This window comes from Sciurus vulgaris, assembly GCF_902686455.1.
Source record: "Sciurus vulgaris genome assembly, chromosome: 3".
Lineage (NCBI taxonomy): Eukaryota > Metazoa > Chordata > Mammalia > Rodentia > Sciuridae > Sciurus > Sciurus vulgaris.
In genome coordinates this window covers 44,377,824-44,399,021 of record NC_136463.1, presented here as the reverse complement: position 1 = coordinate 44,399,021, position 21,198 = coordinate 44,377,824, and the positions used below count along the sequence as shown (strand labels likewise).

Sequence of the window (21,198 nt, the reverse complement as noted above, 5' to 3'; positions counted from 1 at the left end):
GTTCCTCCAAGACTTCAGGCTACTGAAGGCTGGGAGGTGATATACTGGAAATCTACAGGGACACTATAAGCCAATAGAGGAAATCTGCAGTATCTCAGAGACCCACTGACATCTGACCAATATGAGAAAAAGGGGAGGAAAATGTCCCAAACAAACCTAGATACTATGTCAATAAAACCCAATGACAGCACAGCAGAAGAAATGTCAGAAAGGGAATTCATAATGTACATAATTAAAACAATCAGGGAAGCAAAAGAGGAGATGAAAGAGCAAATGCAGGCATTAAATGATCGCACCAATCAACAGTTAAAAGAACAAAGACGGAAAGAAAGAGATCATTTCAATAAAGAGTTAGAGATATTGAAAAAAAAAAAAACCAAACAGAAATCCTTGAAATGAAGGAAACAATAAACCAAGTTAAAAACTCCATAGAAAGCATAACCAATAGGATAGAACACCTGGAAGACAGAACCTCAGATATTGAAGAAAAAATATTTAATCTTGAAAACAAAGTTGACCAAACAGAGAAGATGGTAAGAAATCATGAACAGAAACTACAAGAATTACGGGATATCATGAAAAGGCCAAATTTAAGAATTATTGGGATTGAGGAAGGCTAAGAGAAACAAACCAAAGGAATGAACCATCTATTCAATGAAATAATATCAGAAAATTTCCGAAATCTGAAGAATGAAATGAAAAACCAAGTACAAGAGGCTAATAGGACTCCAAATATACCAAATTAAAACAGATCCACACCAAGGCACATTATTATGAAAATACCTAACATACAAAATGAAGACAGAATTTTAAAGGCCGTAAGAGAAAAGAATCAAATTACAGGGCTGGGGAGATAGCTCAGCTGGTAGAGTGCTTGCCTTACAAGCACAAGGCCCTGATTTCGATCCCCAGTACTGAAAAAAAAAAAAAAAAAAAAAAAAAAAAAAAAAAGAACAAAATTACATTCGGGGGAAACCAATAAGAATATCAGCATATTTTTCAATCCAGACCCTAAAAGCTAGAAGGGCCTGGAACAACATTTACCAAGCCCTGAAAGAAAATGGATGCCAACCAAGAATCTTATACCCAGCAAAACTTACTTTCAGATTTGATGACGAAATAAGATCCTTCCATGATAAACAAAAGCTAAAAGAATTTACAAGAAGAAAGCTGGCATTACAGAACATTCTCAGCAAAATATTCCATGAGGAAGAGATGAAAAATAACGATGCAAATCAGCAACAGGAGGAACAAGACTAAAGGAATAGCCAAATAAAGGAGAAACCAAATCATGTCAAAAAACAAAAGTGAGTCAAAACTGGGAATACAAATCATATCACAATAATAACCCTGAATGTCAATGGCCTGAACTCATCAATCAAAAGATATAGACTGGCAGACTGGATTAAAAAGAAAGATCCAACAATATGCTGCCTGCAAGAGACTCATCTCATAGACAGAGATACTCATAGACTAAAGGTGAAAGGATGGGAAAAAACATACCATGCACACGGACACAGCAAAAAAGCTGGAGTATCCATCCTCATTTCACATAATGTGGACTTCAAGCCAAAACTAGTCAGAAGGGATAAAGAAGAACATTACATACTGCTTAAGGGAAGCATAAATCAGCAAGACATAACAATCATAAATATCTATGCCCCGAACAATGGCTCATCCATGTACGTCAAACAAATCCTTCTCAATTCCAGAAATCAAAGAGACCACAACACAATAATACTAGGCGATTTTAACACACCTCTCTCAACACTGGATAGATCTTTCAAACAAAAATTGAATAAAGAAAACGTAGATCTCAATAACACAATCAACAATTTAGACCTAACGGACATATATAGAATATACCATCCAACAAAGAATGAATACACTTTCTTCTCAGCAGCACATGGATCCTTCTCTAAAATAGACCATATTTTATGCCACAAAGCTAATGTTAGCAAATACAAGAAGATAGAGGTACTACCTTGTATTCTATCAGAATATAATGTATTGAAATTAGAAATAGATGACAGAATAAAAAACAGAAACTTCTCCAATACCTGGAGATTAAATAATACGCTATTATATGATGAATGGATAACAGAAGACATCAGGAGGGAAATAAAAAAAATTCTTAGAAGTAAACGACAACAAAGACACAACATATCAAAATCTCTGGGACACTATGAAAGCAGTACTTAGAGGAAGATTTATTTCATGGGGCGCATTCAACAAAAGAAGTAGAAATCAACAATTAAATGACTTAACACTGCAGCTCAAAGCCATTGAAAAAGATGAGAAGACCAACACCATTAGTAGTAGAAGACAGGAAATAGTTAAAATCAGAGCCAAAACAAATGAAATTGAAACAAAAGAAACAATCTGAAAAATTAACAAAATAAATAGTTGGTTCTTTGAAAAAATAAACAAAATTGATAAACCCTTAGCCATGCTAACAAAGAGAAAGAAGGAGGAAACTCAAATTACTAAAATTCGGAATGAACAAGGAAATATCACAACAGACACGAATGAAATACAAAACATAATTAGAAGCTATTTTGAAAATCTATACTCCAACAAAACAAAACCTCGAAGACATCAACAAGTTACTAGAGACATATGAATTACCTAAACTGAACGTAGAGGATATACACAACTTAAATAGATCAATTTCAAGCAATGAAATAGAAGAGGTCATCAAAAGCCTACCAACAAAGAAAAGTCCAGGACCCGATGGGTTCTCAGCCGCGTTCTAAAAAAACCTTTAAGGAAGAGCTCATTCCAATACTTCTCCAATACTGGAAGAGCTCATTCCAGTATTCCATGAAATAGAAGAGGAGGGAACCCTCCCAAACTCATTCTATGAAGCCAATATCACCCTGATACCTAAACCTAACAGAGACACAGCGAGGAAAGAAAATTTCAGACCAATATCCTTAATGAACAACAACGCAAAAATTCTCAACAAAATGTTAGCAAATCGCATACAAAAATATATTAAAAAGATAGTATACCACAATCAAGTGGGTTTTATCCCAGGGATGCAAGGTTGGTTTAACATCAAGAAATCAATAAATGTCATTCACCATATCAACAGACTTAAAGTTAAGAATCACATGATTATTTCAATAGATGCAGAAAAAGCATTTGATAAAATACAGTACCCCTTCATGGTCAAAACACTAGAAAAAATTGGGGTAGTGGGTACTTTCCTTAACATTGTAAAGGCCATCTATGCTAAGCGCATGGCTAATATCATTCTAAATGGTGAAAAACTGAAAGCATTCCCCCTAAAAACTGGAACAAGGCAGGGATGTCCTCTTTCACCACTTCTCTTCAACATTGTCCTTGAAACTCTAGCCAGAGCAATTAGACAAACCAAAGAAATTAAAGGGATATGAATTGGAAAAGAAGAACTCAAACTATCCCTGTTCACTGATGACATGATTATATATTTAGAGGAACCTGGAAATTCCACCAGAAAACTTTTAGAACTCATAAGTGAATTCAGTAAAGTAGCAGGTTACAAGATCAATGCTCATAAATCCAATGCATTTTTATACATAAATGATGAATCTTCAGAAAGAGAAGTTAGGAAAACTACCCCATTCACAATAGCATCGAAAAAAATAAAATACTTGGGAATCAATCTCACAAAAGAGGTTATCGACCTCTACAATGAGAACTACAGAACACTAAAGAAAGAAATTAAAGAAAACCTTAGAAGATGGAAAGATCTCCCATGTTCTTGGATTGGCAGAATTAATATTGTCAAAATGGTCATACTACCAAAAGTTCTATACAGATTCCATGCAATTACAATTAAAATCCCATTGATGTACCTCACAGAAATAGAGCAAGCAATTATGAAATTCATGTGGTACAATAAAAAACCCAGAATAGCTAAAGCAATCCTCAGTAGAAAGAGCGAAGCAGGGGTATCGCAATCCCAGATCTTCATCTCTATTACAAAGCAATAGTAACAAAAACGGCATGGTATTGGCACCAAAACAGACAGGTAGATCAATGGTACAGAATAGAGGACATGGACACAAACCCAAATAAATACAATTTTCTCATGCTAGACAAAGGGGCCAAAAATATTCAATGGAGAAAAGATAGCCTCTTCAACAAATGGTGCTGGGAAAACTGGAAATCCATATGCAACAGAACGAAACTAAACCCCTATCTCTCACCCTGCACAAAACTCAACTCAAAATGGATCAAGGACCTCGGAATCAGTCCAGAGACCCTGCATCTTATAGAAGAAAAAGTAGGTCCAAAACTTCAACTTGTTGGCCTAGGATCAGACTTCCTTAATAGGACTCCCATAGCACAAGAAATAAAAGCAAGAATCAATAACTGGGATAGATTAAAACTAAAAAGCTTTCTCTCAGCGAAGGAAACTATCAGTAATGTGAAGAGAGAGCCTACAGAGTGGGAGAAAATCTTTGGCACTCATACTTCAGATACAACACTAATTTCCAGAATACATAAAGAACTCAAAAAACTACACCAAGAATACCAATAACCCAATCAACAAATGGGCTAAGGAAATGAACAGACACTTCACAGAAGATGTACAAGCAATCAACAGATATATGAAAAAATGTTCAACATCTCTAGTAATAAGAGAAATGCAAATCAAAACTACCCTAAGATTCCATCTCACCCCAATTAGAATGGGATTATCAAGAACACAAGCAACAATAGGTGTTGGCAAGGATGTGGGGGAAAAGGTATACTCATACATTGCTGGTGGGGTTGCAAATTAGTGCAGCCACTCTGGAAAGCAGTATGGAGATTCCTCAGAAAGCTTGGAACGGAACCACCATTTGACCCAGCTATCCCACTCCTTGGCCTATACCCAAAGGACTTAAAATCAGCATACTACAGAGATACAGCCACATCAATGTTCATAGCTGCTCAATTCACAATAGCTAGATTGTGGAACCAACCTAGATGCCCTTCAATTGATGAATGGATTAAGAAACTGTGGTACATACATACAATGGAATATTACTCCACCATGAAGAATGATAAAATTATGGCATTTGCAGGCAAATGGATGAAATTGAAGAATATCATGCTAAGTGAGATAAGCCAATCTCAAAAAACCAAAGGACAAATGATCTCACTGATAAGCGGATGATGACACATAATATGTGTGGGAAGGGGGCAAGAATGGAGGAAGGAGGGAGTGTATAGAGTGAAAGAGGAATGGGAGGGGTAGGGGGTTGGAAAAAAATTAACAGAATGAATCAAAAACTATTACTCTGTCTTGCTTTTCTCTCTCCACTCACTTTCTTTCTTTCTTCTCCTCACTTTCCACACTATTTCTTGTGCACACCCTTTCTCTTTTCCTCTCTTTTCATCTCATTTCCTCTCTTACCCTGCAGGGAGACACTCTCTTAGCTTAGTAAACTCCCTTATGTTCTTTCCTGTATCTGGCGTGGTTTTCATGGGTTTTCTTAAATTGGTGCTGTGACTCGGGATGGGCTCTTCCACGGTCTCTTAAGCAAGTGGAAACCCATTTGATGCCCCAGTGCCCCCTGGACAGAGCCTCACCTTCCTTTTTGCCCAGACGCTCTGCTCTGCATCCATCACTGGACTTCAGATTGGTGGGTCCCCTAGGCGGGTTTCCCCAGGCCAATTTAAACACTCCTCTGCTGACCTGAGAAGCAACCATTGATCCGGGACCCTCGAAAATGCTGAGGGGTTTTTGTAGTTACAGTTTTTGTAGTTACAGTTGGCCCCTTAGTCGGTCTTATCTGCTGGGTGGATTCCTGACTTTTTGGCGGAGATTCTCTCTCAGGGTTGAGGCTTATCTCGTGCTCGCACTCATACTCGAAAACCCTGATGTCAGGTCCTCAACCCTCCTTGGCTTTTGCCTGGCACACACTGGTGCTTGTGTGATGACACAATCAATGTGCTACCTCCTCATCTCCAGCCGACTACTCTGGCCTCAGGATGCCCTGGCCACAGACTCAGCTGTATAGTCTCCACCATGGGAAAAAAAAAAAAAAAAAAAAAACAAAAAAACAAAAAACTATTACCCTAGGTAAATGTATGATTACACAAATGGTATGCCTCTATTTCATGTATGAACAGAGAAACAAGGTGCATCCCACTTGTTTACAATACAAATAAATTTTTAAAAAAATCCTAAGGCATGCACTTGTAATCCCGACACTCAGGAGGCTAAGATGGAGACTTGCCTGAGCTCAGGAATTCAGGGTCAGCCTGGGCAATATGGTGAGACTCTCTTTCAAAAATAAATAGATGCCCAAGTCGAACTGCATTATTTATATATGCCAAAATTTACATAACCAAATCTATAGAGTGTCATATCCAATTTTTCATTATAGTGTCACAATGCTGTTACATCTTTGCCCATTCAATCTTATTAGAATAAATTTCAAAAGGTAAGATCACTAGATTAAAAGGTATATATATTTTTAGTTCTGAGATGCAGTGTTAGAAAAGGTGCAATTTATACTTTTAGCACCTTTCATGAAAATGTCCAAAAAACTCTGGGCTTTACTAACTTCTGCAATCTGATAGATGAAAAATTATGCCACTGTTATTTTAATTATTTATTATTAGGGAAATTGAATCTCAATATATTTGTTAGTCCCTTTATTGCTTTATAATTTTGCCCATTTTTTTCTATTTGTTCTTTTTATTAATTTGTAACACTTTCTACATTAATGTGAAACTATCAAGAGAATATTCAAATTAACCTGTTAAAGCTACAATGGATTTTGTCATAAATGTTTAGATTTTTTTACATTGTAAGTCTTCTCCTTTTCATCCTGGGTTTCATGTTTCTTGCCCAAAAAAACGTTTATATCAGAAAACAAATTTATATGTAAATATGTAAGGAGTTAGGACAATATTTGATACAATTCTTTTGTGTTATAATCTGTAAATTAGACTATGAGGGTACACACTACTCAGAGTACCCTCTTATTAGAGTTATGGCACAATTATTACTGCTAGGTAATTCAGTGTACCATTTAAAAAAGTTTTTTAACTGAATTAACCTGGTGTTGCTGAGAAATGAGATGCACAGATTTCCTGAATACCTGGAGGACATTTGAGTAGCCACAGAAATGTGCAGTGTTTGGCTTGTCCTCCTATGAACTTTCTTAGACTCTGCTTAACTGACAGTTTTTCCTCTGTTATTTGTACAACATGTATTCCTCTTCAGTCATCAATAGGCCTGAACTCTAGAGTACTACCCAAACCATTTCTAAACTGCTTTCCTTAAGCTTTTGTTAATGCCTTTCTGTTCTCTGACTATGAACTAGAAAATACATGAAGATTTATGAGGGTTAGATGAAAAAGACGCTATGCCAAAATAAGGAAATCCCCATTCTCAAGTAGTGGCAAAGCAAAGTTTTGTCATAACTATACCTCAGGGATTTAAGTTACTTTTTATTTATTTATTTTTTTAGTGTGTTGGGGATTGAACCCAGGGGCATTTAACCACTGAGCCACATTACCAGTCCTTTTTATTTTTGGAGAGGGCTTCACTAAGTTGCTGAGGCTGACCTCAAACTTGCAATCTTCCTGCCTCAGTCTCCCCAGTTGCTGGGATTACAGGTGTGCACCACTGTGCATGGCAGGATTCATATTATTTTAATCTGATTTTTAAAAAAGTTTACTTACTTATAACTTTGCAAATGTTCATGTAAGCTGAGGTTTCCAGAGGCTTAGCAAATAAGTGAAAAGTGTTCAAGGTGGTGGAGCCTCAACTACTAAAAGGTACAACACTGCAAATGAGTGCTTGCTGGTGCCACAAACTCAGATGCTAATCAGGTTTCCAAATAATGATAAATTTAAACAACTGACAAACATAAAAATTATATATTAGAATAATCTCTCAAAATAGCTGCCTCATATTTACATTTTTATAAATATGTCAAATTTTAACTCAAGTATTAGCCAAAAGTGTTTTATTTGGATTCTTTATTTAACACAAATAATTAATAGAGTAAAGCAATTTCAAGATGAAATCAAAAAACTATGAAATTTCCACAGAAAAAATGCCCTTATTATATCCAACACTTAACTTGTCTGGGAAAAGGAATGAAGCAACATGAACAATTCTCTGATCTGCAAATACACCTAACATTTGGAATACATTTACCTTTTCCTAGTAGATATGCTTCAAAAACTTTGTTATGTTTATCCATTACCTCCTAAACTCACCTTCTTATCAGTTTCCTCTGTTTGTGCTCTACTTTAAACCACCTTCTCCCTGTTCTTTTTAAAAACATGCCATGCATTTTCTCACCTCAGACCTTTAGTAATCACTACGCTTCCAACTGGAAACCTCTTGGACCAGATAGCCAAACAGCTCACCCCTTATTTTCCTCATGCCCTGTCACCATATCAGAAGTCTTCCATGACAGGAACATAAAAGAACAAGCCCTTAGCTCAGTGGAAGAGCAGTTGTCTAACAAGTGTAAAGCCCTGGGTTCCATCCCCAGCTGGCAAAGATGCTCTTTACTCTGTCCTGTACCAGGAATATTTGAAACACACTTTCACAATCCCTTCTGTGTGTTTGATTTGATATATTAACCACTCAACTTCAAGAAGTGGCATCTTTGTTGATTCTTAAGGAACCATATGACAATCTCTTGTGCTAATGTGAGGTATGACTCCCAGTATAGTTCTTCATGTGTTCCTTATTAAATCCATATTTCTTAAGAGAAAATGTAAACAGGTGGTAACAAATGTCAGAAATCTTATAACAAGTAAGCCGTTATTAAATTTTCTTTTTTCTAGCAGATATGACCTCAGTTATTCACAACTTCTAAGTTTACTCAACCTTTTTAAAAATCACAGAAAAAATTGTTCACACAATTCAGTACTTTTTATTATGTTCATGGAGCCTCATAACCACTTTTAGAACACTTTCATCACTGCAAAAAGGTTCATAATCATTAGCAGTCACTCCCAATTTCCTCTCAATCCCCCAACTGTAGAAAACCACGAATCATATTTCTATCTCTCTGTTTTGAACATTGGCATACATGAAATTATAATCACATGTGGTCTTTTGTGACGGTCTTATTTCACTTAAACATAATGTTTAAGGTTCATCCAAACTGTAACACATATCAGCATTTCACTTCTATTTATCTATTGTATAATATTACACTGTATGGATGTACCACATTCATTTTTATTCATTCATCCATGCATTGATAGACATTTGGATTGTTTCACTTTGGGTCATTATAAATAATGCTGTTATAAACAGTTTTGTACAAACTGTATAGATATATTTCATGTCTTTTGAGTATACCTAGGAGTGAAACTAACATGTATTTTTATTTATTTTTTTTGACCAATCAATCATTATTCCATCATTCTTACTGAGGAAGAAATTTTAGCCACTTTCACAGTGTTATAAAGATCCAAAACTTTTAGGTGTAGGATAAAGAGGTTGAGTAAAATTCCTGAGGTGAGTCATGGCTCTGTTATTCAATGTGATGTCACCATGTACCCTCAGAACTCTGGATATCTATAAAGATTAACTGAAGGACACTCGATGTCAGTTCCTACTGCCCAGCAGCTAAACATCTTGTATGAGACATTTTATGGAAAAGCTGCCCCAGCACTATTGAAATGGTGGGATGATTTTCTCTATGACAAACATCTGGGAAAAAAATGAAAATATAAAATGTGGTATTTCTTACCACAGATAATTGAGAAAGAAGCCCTACCAGCTGTCTATGTACTTTTCTGGAAGGGGTTGTGAATGTAAAAACATCTAAATGTATTGCTGGAGAAATTCCAAAGTGAACAAAACCCAAAAAAAAAAAAAAAAAAAAAAACCCAAAAACTACAATACTATCAATACCCGAGAATTAAAGTTTGACAAATGAGGCCCATCTTATGATAGAAATTTCTTCTCTAAGCTAGGAAATCTTTCATATACTAATGAAATCTCCCAGGCCAAGGTTAGATAGTGACAAATAGTAAACCAGGAAGTAATACTCCTATAGTGCTTCATGTAGGTCAAGCAGATATGTGCAGGCACACTCCAATGATACTACCAGAAAAGTACTGTCCACTCTCCTTTTACTCATGGTTCAAACTGAGGCAGAAGTGATTACTTAAGAATAACATGTTCACCCAGGTAGTAAGTGGTGGGACATGAGTTTAACAAAGGCCATGTGGGTGCAGGATATATACCATAAAATCCCTCACAAATCTGCACTTCCATTAAGAAACTGAACATGACCAAGTTGGGATTATTTTGCTGGAAGATTTCTATTTTCTCTGGCAACTGTCACACTGACACTCTTTGATGAACAATTTCTATGTAAGTAGCACTATTTCAGATGCTGCAGCTGCAAAGTCAACTCTACCCTTATGAAATCTGACAAAGCTTAGTGGGAATTCAGCAATGTAATTCACATACAGAGGTGTACTGGTGAACATGTTGATAATTAAGAAGTACCTCCCACCTTCCACCTGAGAATGTGGAAGTATCTGAAGCCATTTCCTAGAAGAAAATGTTGTGGGGCCCAGTTATCAGTGCATATGAGAATACAGTAGAAAGAATTTATTTAAGGGAAAGAGAAGAAGCAGGCTAGTGGCACTAGGGATGCAGCTCCAGAGCAGAGTTTAAGGGAGCTGCAGCCCCAAGTGACTCAAGCAGGCCATTTTTAAAAGGTCAAAACCACAAAAATTTTGGCAGGCTTAAAATAGGGGTCTTTTTTTCAAGAAATGCAAACAGTAAGCTTCAGCTTATCCATTTCAGGCCACACTTGGAGGTTAGCAGGGTGGGCTAGGTGGTGGAGCTAGACTATCCATATCTGAAACCAGCAGCTTCTGGGGCCTCTGCAGGGATGAGTTGCTTCACAGAAATGGTCACAGTGACCTTACCTCACGGCCGCATTATTTTATCTCGGATATCCTTCCCTTGTATTTACCACAGTCAGCACAACTCAAAGATTTTATTCACCCCATTTTGGTTTGGTCAATATTAACTAGATATATTTGCTTTATATCAGAGGGTCTTTATCTTTCTCTTTTTATAAGGAGGTCTCTACTCTTTCACATCTCCCCCTTTCTCAAAAACATTAGTCAAATCATTGAACTTATTATAGTTTGGGGTGAGAGGGGTATAATGGGTATAGCTTTACTGAATAATTTCTAGGGCTTTGAGATCCTTTTAGTCGAGGTCTGTGGACAGTGCCTAAAAAGGATTTTGCTTTGGAGGAGATAATGCTTCCTAGATTAAACAGGATTAATCTTGGGATCATACTTTTCTGATGGTTTAGGTGTCTCCATCCTGCTTGACAAATTATACAAAATAAGACCAGAGACACGATTAACAGTATTGTTAAGGCTAGCAACCCAGATATGTGTGGAAAAGTACTTAAAAGGGTTAAGGGAAGATATCCCTTCAGCTAAACTGCTCCAAATTTCTTTCAAAAGTAGGTGGTTGGGCATTAGTCATGGCCAGAACCTGAGATGTAATTTTAACACATTAAATGATTGTGTACATTTTGTCATTGAATCTCAGTGTCATCACATGGAACCCTAGTAAGGCAAAAGTGAGTAATATTTTAATGGCATTGGAGTCTCTGAGTCCATCATAAATCTTGTACTTGTTCTGTCAGCCATATAACAGAATTTTTAAGTTGCTGAACCTCATTTAGAATTTTCTGGTCAATATGTATTTGAGTTGAGATGGTTAGCTCAGCCAAGATAACAATGCCAGCTGTTAACTACCAGATGAAATGTTTAGAATTTTCACAGGGAGACAGGGGGCTATTGACCCATATAAAAATTTGTCCTGGAGTCTGCCATATAATCTGATTGACACATTGTTGTAATGTACAGTTCTTATGTTTAACATATGTTTTGTGGGGCATCAGAGCTGTGGACTGACACAAGTGTACATCTTAAGTTTTATTTGAAAGAGCTGTTGTTTTTCTTCTAAATGCCCAGGAATGGCTATGTTTCAACTGTTTTGCTAGTTGTTCAAGACCAAGTTGGTCAAATTGACCTGTTCCTATCTATTGTTAAGAGTCAGCTGAGTTCCCACAGGGTCCACTCATGGGAAACTTGAGAGCAGCTTCTTAGCTCCTTTAGTGCCATCTGCTAGGTAGGGTCTCCTTGATGAGGTGGCTTCCTTTGGAAGCATCAGGGATGTCTCCCTTTTTCAATGACTTTCCTCTGCAACAGGCGCACTGATTGGCTTTCCATCCTCTAGTGACCTCATTAATCTTTCCAATCAGGAAGTCATGTGACCCAGAGTTGCAAAGCTCCTTAGAGAAGTTCTCTTGTTCCCTGGATTTAGGTTGACTCACAGTGTTCTGTCTCATTGACAGGGTCATGTTGACTTTAAAATACTGTTATGAAAAGTTAAATTTAAATTTGTTTAATGTATTTCTTTGTATGTATATTATTTCACATACATATTGTTTTGTTAGAGTTAGTGCAAATTTCAAGGTTCCAGCTGAAGCCTTAAACCTAAATCTATTTCCTAAAGAAAGGGCACTGAAGAATGAACCAAAAGCTAAGTGGGAGGCCACAGGGAATTCTGATGATCTGAGGAGTGAAAAGAAAAACCAGCAAAGGAAAATGCGGAAAACACTGACCAAGGTAGGCAGTGACCAGGATAGATTGCATATAAGAAACAGCACCTAAATAGTGTTTACTTCAAGCCAAGAACTTATCCTTTTCCTCTGTTGATACCACAAGGTTTTAGGCACACTTTCAATACTTTTCACTCTGTGAGGGCAAGATGTTAAAATTTCTGTCCTCAAAAGACTAAATTCCCAGGGTACTAGAACAGTGCCTGATTTCAATAACTACGTGTTCCAAGCAACCTTGAGAGTATCTGGCCCATAAGAGATCTTTATTAATAAATGAGATATTAGAAATAGAGAATGAAATCAGGAAAGGCCCATACAAGCTAATAAAGGAGGGTGTGTAAAGAGTTTATTTTTCAGTTTTGAATTTTCTTCATTTTTCCTTTTTTTCTTCCTTTAACAAACTTTCAGGTCATCATTGATTTTACAAATCTTTTCTGTTCCTCTGCTACTGACTTGTTCTCCCTTCGACAACAATGTGAACACCATCTAAGGGCAAACCACTTAAGCAGGTATTGTTAATTTCAACAGAAAAAAGGAGTTTACAGTGTAGTGTAGGATGTATTTCAAATGAGAGTCACTGCGCTGGCTTGAGTTGATTCTTAAAAGATTTTAGAATTTAAATATAAAAAAGATAAAAGAAATTTCTTTTTTTAAATTGTAGTTGCAAATGAACACAATAGCTTTATTTATTTATTTATTATGTGGTGCTGAGGATTCAACCCAGTGCCTCACATGTACTAGGCAAGTGCTCTACCACTGAGGTGCAACCCCAGTCCTGAAAGACATTTTCTTTTCCTTTTTTTTTTTTTTTTTGTGGTGCTGAGGATTGAACCCAGGGCCTTTTGCTTGCAAGGCAAGCACTCTACCAACTGAGCTATATCCCCAGCCCTGAAAGACCTTTTCAATAGAGAGAACAGCTTAAGAATTTATAGGTATTGCAACAGCCAAAATGTGGAAACAAATTAAATGTACATTGACAGATGGACAAAGAAAATGTGGTATATAAATATAATAGAATACTATTCAGTCTTAAAGAAGGAAACATTTGAAAACATGGATAAAACTTGAAGACCTTAAGTCAATTGAGCATACATATCATCATAAGGGAGAACCTTTCTTCCTGAAAATGAGAATATAACCACTCTATTACATACAATGGCAACAACTGTAGCAAAGGCATAAGGCTTTCCTGTAAAGATTATTAGAGATAAAGGAACATTGAGTATTGGGAGTCTTTCTAGAAGAACTGTAGATAATTTTTCATTAACACACTGAAGAGCTGCAGTCAGTATAGGCGTTAATTGGAAAAACTGATGGGATTATGTAGTTTTTTTCAACAGCTGAACAAAAGGTGACAACATGTCAGTAGTCAAAGAAATATATGGCCAAGCCCAGTTTAAATGTTCTAAAATTGTTGCAAATGAACTAACAAAAATGTGGAAGGAAGTCAATTTGAAACATGAGAAATGGATTAATGTTGGAGTATTTTATGTCCTAAATAGTTAATAGGGAGTTGTCATTTAATTTTTTCTGTGGCCACAGGGAGGCCAGATTGTAATAGAATGTGTTGCAATTTAAAGTATCTTCTGTAAGTATTGGCCCAGCAATCAAAATATCATCCATATAATAAACAAGAATATGTGGAAATAATTGTTGGAAAAGCTGAAGAGCCTTATTCACAAAATGTTGACATAATGTGGGGCTATTTATACCTTGAGGAAGAACTTTCCACTGATATCAGCAGGTTTAAATGATTGAAAACAGGAACTTTAAAGGAAAAAAATTTTTTTGTTTCTCAGGAAAGAAACAAATAGTAAAAACCAGTCTTTTAGGTCTATTACTTATAAGGAAAAATTCTGAGGAATTAGAATAGGGTTAGGCAGTCCACATTGAAATGGACACTAGGTTGTATACATTTATTAATTTCTCTTAAATCTTGTAATAATCTCCATTTCCCTGATTTCTTCTTTATGATAAAAGTGGGTGTATTCCATGAACTGGGAGATGATTCAATAGTCCTAATTGTAACAGTTCTTGAATGAGGGCCTCTGTGGTTTCCATCTTCTCCTTAGACAATGACCATTGTTCTACCCAGAGAGAAGTGGTGACCTTCCATTTTAATGGCTCGGCAGTCAAATACACAGAGTCCCCTACAAAAAAGGCAATTCCATAGACATTTGTAACTTGTGCAAGATGTCTCTGCCCTATACAAGAAAGGGAACTGCCATAATGTATTGTTGAATATGAGTAATAACTTGTTGAGGGTTGGAAGGGGTAGAGAATTGCAACCATAGAGAGCTTTTAATCCCATTTTAGTTATTTTCTCCTATGCCCCAAACCAGGGTGGCCCTTTGTAAGGGCCATATATGAAGCCACATTGAGACAGGTATAACTGTAACATCAGCACCTATGTCCAATAACCCTGTGATTGACTGTTCATTTAAACAAATGGTTAATTTTGGTCTATTTTCAGTAATAGGTAAACATGCTCCAATAATAGTGGAACAAAATTCTGTATTCCCTCTTTCATTAAGGGGTTTTGGGGCAGTAATATAAGGAATCACAATTAATTGAGCTATGAAGGATCCCTTGGGGAGATTTAAGAGCATATGAGACCAAACTTGAATGTATATTACACCAGTATAATCAGAATCAATTACTCCAGGAATTATAAATTTTCCTTCTTTAGGACTGTGGAAGCAGGAAAAAATTAAACCAAAGATATCTTTGGGTAGAGGTCCTTGAGTTTGGGTAGCAATTTTACAAATTTCCCCTGAAAGACATTTGAGCACCCTCAGTAGTAACCAAATCTATCCTTGTGCTCCCTCTAGTGGCATGAAAGGATTTGTGGAAGGAGCTTCTGTTTAAATCAAAAACATCTGTGAAGGAGACATCTGCATCTGCAGGTGAAAAGGGTTGCCCCTCCTTTGGCCCTGGGTTGGGAGCAACCTGTAATTGGGTTCCTGATTTGTCTGTTTTAGATCTGTATTGATTAGCCCAATGAAATCCTTTATGACAAACTGGACATTTTTGATTAGGCCATTTTTGTGACACTTTTTAAATCTTACAGTCCTTTTGAAGATGGCCAGATTTTTTACAATTGTAACAAAGTTTATGGGGGACTTTAAAGCAGCAGTCAGTAAAGTCACTTTATGAGGTTCAGTTCCAACATTCTGACATGCCTTTATTAAATCAGAAAGTGTAGTATCCACTTTATGGTAAACAGATTTTATTACGTCCTTACAATCTTGGTTGGCATTTTCGAAAGCCAATTGTTTGGTCAGAATATTGGCAGCTTCCAAATTGTCTACTTGTCTTTCAATAGCTTTAGACAATCTGTTAACAAAATTAATGAAAGGTTCCCCAGAGGTCTGTCAAATTACAGCAAAGGACTTAGAAGGATCCCGAGTGTCTGGGATCCTCCTCCAGGCTTTACAAACTAAGGTTCTAAACTGGGCAATGGCAGCTGTGGGCACCTAAGTTTGTTGTTGTAATGTCCCTCTTTGACCCATGCCAAACAAATCATCGTAATCACAACTAACATTTCCTTGAGCATTATCTTCAGCTTGAACATGCGCTAAATCTGAGTATTCTTGTAAAAACGCTGTATTTTGGGCAGGAGAAGTAAGCATTTTCACCAGTGCTTTCCAATCATTGGGAACCAAGGCATAACCTATTTCCAGGCCCTCTATCATATTAAGAGTGAAATTACTATTCTGCTCTCCAACACTGTCCTCCTTAATTCTTTAAACACAGCAAAAGGCAATTGTTCATACTCTGGCTGATTAGCATTGTTTAACCTAATGGGGCAGATAGCCAAGGTCTGAGTTTCTCCCTCTGCAGCTGCCTGCCTGAGACATTCAGATAGAGACTGGACTTGGGGAGGAGTTTGAGGAGGGGGAGGAGGAGGAGTGCAAGGAGATGGCTGAGAAAACAACTTCAGTTGTAGAGACTACCAGAGAAGTTGGCAGTGCTGTCAAGGCTATTTTTGGGATAGCACCTTACACAAAGACCAAGCATGTTACATAGGTATAGAAGCCCACAGCTCCTCATGCAATTTTTTTCCTATATCTTTCCAATCTTTGGGTCTTAAGGACCCACTCTCCAGATACCATGAACAGCAAGAATTTATTTCAGACAGCAAAGCACCAAGATCAGCATTACTTGTGGTATGTTTAGCCTTATGAAGCAAATAAGAAAGTTCAACCCAATGATGACATTAAGTATCAGACAGGGAATTCCCATTGCTTACCAGTGGGATTGGGATCAGCCAATGAGAGACGCACGTCAAGCCTGTTACAGGTAGTAAGCTATCCCCTTCGCCCATCAACATGTTCAGAAGCTGGTTCCTGCTCAGGGCACCAGCTGTAAAGGTTAATTGGGGTTCAGCTATAAAGGTTAAGAGGATGGTTAATAAAGAGCCAAGCATACAATGGCAAACAGCAAAAAGTGGTTCCCATTGGAAAGCCAGTTCAGTTTTATTATCTATTCCAGGGTCATATCAAGTTACATTGTTAGTGCAGTTAGCTTTGCACATGTGCAGATCATACAACTTGTTTGCCTCTCAGAGTCCACTAGTAGCAAAGTATTATAATGCAATGTCTCCAGGCCTCAAGGACAGAGGACTTGCAGAACATTTCTAAGCCATTCAGATAGAAGGTCTATTGTCTGAGTTTACTCACTCAAGGATACCGCTCCTCTGTACACCGGCCTGAAATCCCTACCGATATGTGTGAGGGAAAGGAAGACATTAAAACAAATGAGCAAATGGATATAAATAAAATGATGACACTTAGTTTCAAATTGCATGACTCTGCTTCCCATGGATATTTGAAAATGTCTGCAGACATTTTTGGTTGCCACAATTTGGGGCAGCGGTGCTTCTAGCACTTAGTGGCTAAAGGCCAAGGATGATGCTAAGGCAAGAGGCAGTCCCCCACAACAAAGAATTATGTGGCCTAAAATATCAATAGCGCTAAGGTTGAGAACACTGTACTAAAGAGTAAGGGATATAGGAGAGAGCGAGAGAGAGATTAACCAAAGAAGTAAAACCTTTGGTAAAGAACATTCCTGGTGGAGGAAGATTTCTGCTAATTTGGTTGAGAATTACAGCATGATGCAGATAAAGCTTCAAGGCTTTATCTGATGCTTTATAAAGGCAGGAAAGGAAACCCAATCGTTTCTCCCTATATAAACATTTAATTTTTAAGGAAGACACGCTGGGCAATCGGTGTCAAAACTCTCTCCTCTACAGTAACCTGATTCACAAATCCCAATACAAACAACTGGGATCAAGTTATTATTATTTCTGCATCTTTAAAAAAACAAACAAACAAACTTGGGCTCTGCTCCCACAATAATTCATCCAGCACATTAACATCAAAGTAGTTCTCCTAAAATAACAGAGGTTCAATCAAGAATAGAATAAGTACAAAATCCTAGCCACAAATGATTCCTCCTGTTCATACACTGAATTTTTCATACATTAAATGAGCAAAAACCAAATAAACCCCCAAAAGAAAACAAACAAAAAGGAATCTCGAAGAATTTAGGAAACATCCCTTACTTTATTCGTACAAAATCAAGGTAGCCACCTCCTCGGTCCCAGCTCCGGGTCGCACCTTCTTCTCCAGCAGTCGCGCCATCTGGCTCCACCCCTCTGGCCGGGACCTGAAGACCGCGCTCCGCCCTCCCGCGTAGGCCACGCCCCAAGCCGGAGCCACGTGCGTCCTCTGGCCCCGCCCCCGCGCCATCCACTGCCAATCAGTCAGTTGGGAACGGTTGTTGCACGTGGCTCAGCCGTTTTACTTCTAGAGAAACCACTTGGAGAGCTGGCGGTTTCTTCCCTGGACAGCGGAGGGTGGGTCAGGCCGGCTGGCGTCGGGGCGGCTGGGGTCGGGGCAGGTAGGTGGGCGGGAGCCAGCGGCGAGTAGCGGTGCGGACTCGCGGCCCCTGGCCGTACTGAGCGCAGGTGCACCGGGCGGGGAGCCACTCGACGGCCGCGGTGCCGCGGAGGCCGAGGCTGCGGTACCGAGGGAGACTCCAGCCTCGCGCCGCCAGTCAACCCCTCGCTCTCTCCCTTCTTCCTTCCGCGGGGTTGGCGGGGACGGGGTTTACCCCGCCCCCTGTAGGCGCCTTTGGGGAGGATGCCTAATTACGGGACCTGCCGCGGAGCAGCGCAGGGAGCAAGTTCTACGCCAGCATCAAATCTACTCTCCCAGCCCTAATGTAGGCGCAGCCCTTAGTTTTAGTTAGCTTGGCCTTGTTAGTTGCGGACGTCTACCTACAAAAGAATGGTTTTATTCGAGTCGGAACTCAACCCCTCAAAGATTGAGGGAGCACCCTGGATGTGCTTTTTTTTTTTTTTTAATTTTTGGTTTTTGATGAACCTTTATATAATTAATGTATTTATATGCGTTGCTCAGAATCAAACCCAGTGCCTCACACATGCTAGGCAAGCGCTCTACCGCTGAGCTACAAACCAATCCCCTCCCAGATTTGCTTTTTTTTTTTTTTTAAAGAAACTGTTCTACTTTAAAATGTTTTACCCCCAATGTACAGTATGTTGAAGATAAGGATTTATTTTCCTTTATTTTAATGTTGGCTCAATTTGGGTGATTAGGTGTGTAAGGAATATGAAAATGTGGAATGGGGCTTTGGAGCAATCAGAAGTAGGGTCTCTAATTTTTTTAAGAATTTAAATACACAAATAAAAATAATTTACTAGCATTATTGAACTCCGCTAAAGAATACCTTTCTTTTTTCCCTGCCCTGGTCTGTATCTTTATTACCCAGTTCTGCCTGCCCAATTCCTAAGCAACTTTGCTTATATAGTATTAAATATTTACTATATTGAATATATGTACAGTCTCAGTTATACTTGATTACCCCACCTTGGCATATGTCCAGAATTTCTGCTCTTTTAAAAAAAAAAATTGCAGTTTCTACCATTAAGCATAGTTTTGTCCTTGTCTCCTTGGGGTAAATTCCAAGAATTGGAAATACTGAATCAAAGTTTTGTATTCTTTCTTTGGCACTTGATATGAGTTGTTTTCTGTATACATTATATGATTGTTTGCAATACACCTTTTCCAAAATCTGCATATTTGTCTGGTTCTGTTCACTGTATGTGTAATTCGGTAGCTTGGCAAGTCATTTTCTGTATGGGTTGAGACAGGATGTGCAGCTAGTGTTGTATAGTATACTACTAGTTACTACAAATCCAGGTTCTGCCTGCTGCTGAGAGACCCTGCAGATTTGAGTAAGGTTTTTCATCTCTAAACTTCCCAGTTTCTAAAATAGGTTTAATTTTCATACCTGCTTTATTGGGCTGTCATAAAAGTTCAGGTCAGGCTGGGACTGTAGCACAGTTGTAGAACTCTTGCCTAGCACGTGTGAGGCACTGGGTTTGATCCTCAGCACCACATAAAAATAAATAAAGGTATTGTGTCTATCTACAACTGAAAAATATTTTTTTAAAAAAAGTTCAGATCACATGGGCTGAAGATATTACTCAGTTGGTAGAGTGCTTGCCTCGCATGCACAAGTCCCTGGGTTCAATTCCCAGATCCCCAGCACCACCAAAAAAAAAAAAAAAAAAAAGTTCAGATCACTCAGAAAATTTTAAGTATTAGACATAAGAAAACATTCTGATGACAGATGACCAAAGTGCTTGGGCGTCACAGAAGAATGCGAGAGTAATTAGTTTTGAATTTTGCCAGTAAATTCTCAATATTGATTTATTTTTTGGTTTTGGGGATTGAACCCAGGACCTCTGCATGAAGCACCCACTCTCCCAGCCCTTGATTTTTTAAAAATCAAATTTTCTTGACATGAGGTGTATCACTAACAAAAGTAACAATCCTTTGTTTTATGATGTCTCTTTGTTGACAGACTACTTCAGTTGCAATTGTTAATCATTGCAACCCTGCAAGGCCAGAGTTTATTCAACATACTTTTGTTGAGCCTCTGTCAAGTAGGAGGTGCTCTATTAGGCACTGGGTATATGGAAGAAAAAAGTGACAGCTTTACTTTAAAGTCCTGGCAAGCTTTATACCAGGTTTCTCTCCATATTTTCTTGGAAGATAAAGACTAAGGCCTAGGGATGTACCCCAGACCTGGTAGCTAGTATATGTATAAGATAATCCCAAGCCTTCACCTGCCTCCACAAACCATCTGCAGATAGAAGAGTATTACACAGTGGGAAAACTATATACTTCTGTGACAGTCTTGCTTATCTCCAGTATGTATCATCACGCAGGGTCACCAATTCAAAAACAAAAGAAGTGGTTTTTAAATTTTTTTCCTCTGGTACCTGGGAATCTAATCCAGTGCCTCCCACATGCTAGGCAAGCTTTCTACCAGTGAGTCACTCTCCTGGGCTTGAGGATGGTTGGTGTTGAAATGACTGCTTGTCTGTCCAAAGAGCAGGTGATCTCTTGCAGTGTGGTTTAATTCAGGAGACTTAGCAGACTGTCAGAGCTCATTCAGAGAGGAGTGTGATTTGCACTTTAAAAGATGCAGAGATTCTCTGAAAAGGATGGGTTTTCACATATGCTGTAAGTAGTTC

At 38.1% G+C, this 21,198-nt stretch overlaps 2 protein-coding genes across 2 annotated transcripts in view; both read left to right on the top strand.

Moving 5' to 3' along the window:
* Window positions 1-21,198, top strand: part of LOC306655702 (phosphoribosyl pyrophosphate synthase-associated protein 2-like) — a gene marked incomplete at its 3' end in the record, with an annotated part of 395,253 nt that overhangs the window by 341,618 nt on the left and 32,437 nt on the right. The window lies entirely within an intron of this gene.
* PRPSAP2 (phosphoribosyl pyrophosphate synthetase associated protein 2) overlaps window positions 21,121-21,198 on the top strand; it is a 212,222-nt gene continuing 212,144 nt past the window's right edge. Inside the window, exon 1 of the mRNA XM_079131704.1 lies at window positions 21,121-21,172. The gene's annotated coding sequence lies outside the window, so the exon portion shown is untranslated. The remainder of the gene's footprint in view (window positions 21,173-21,198) is intronic.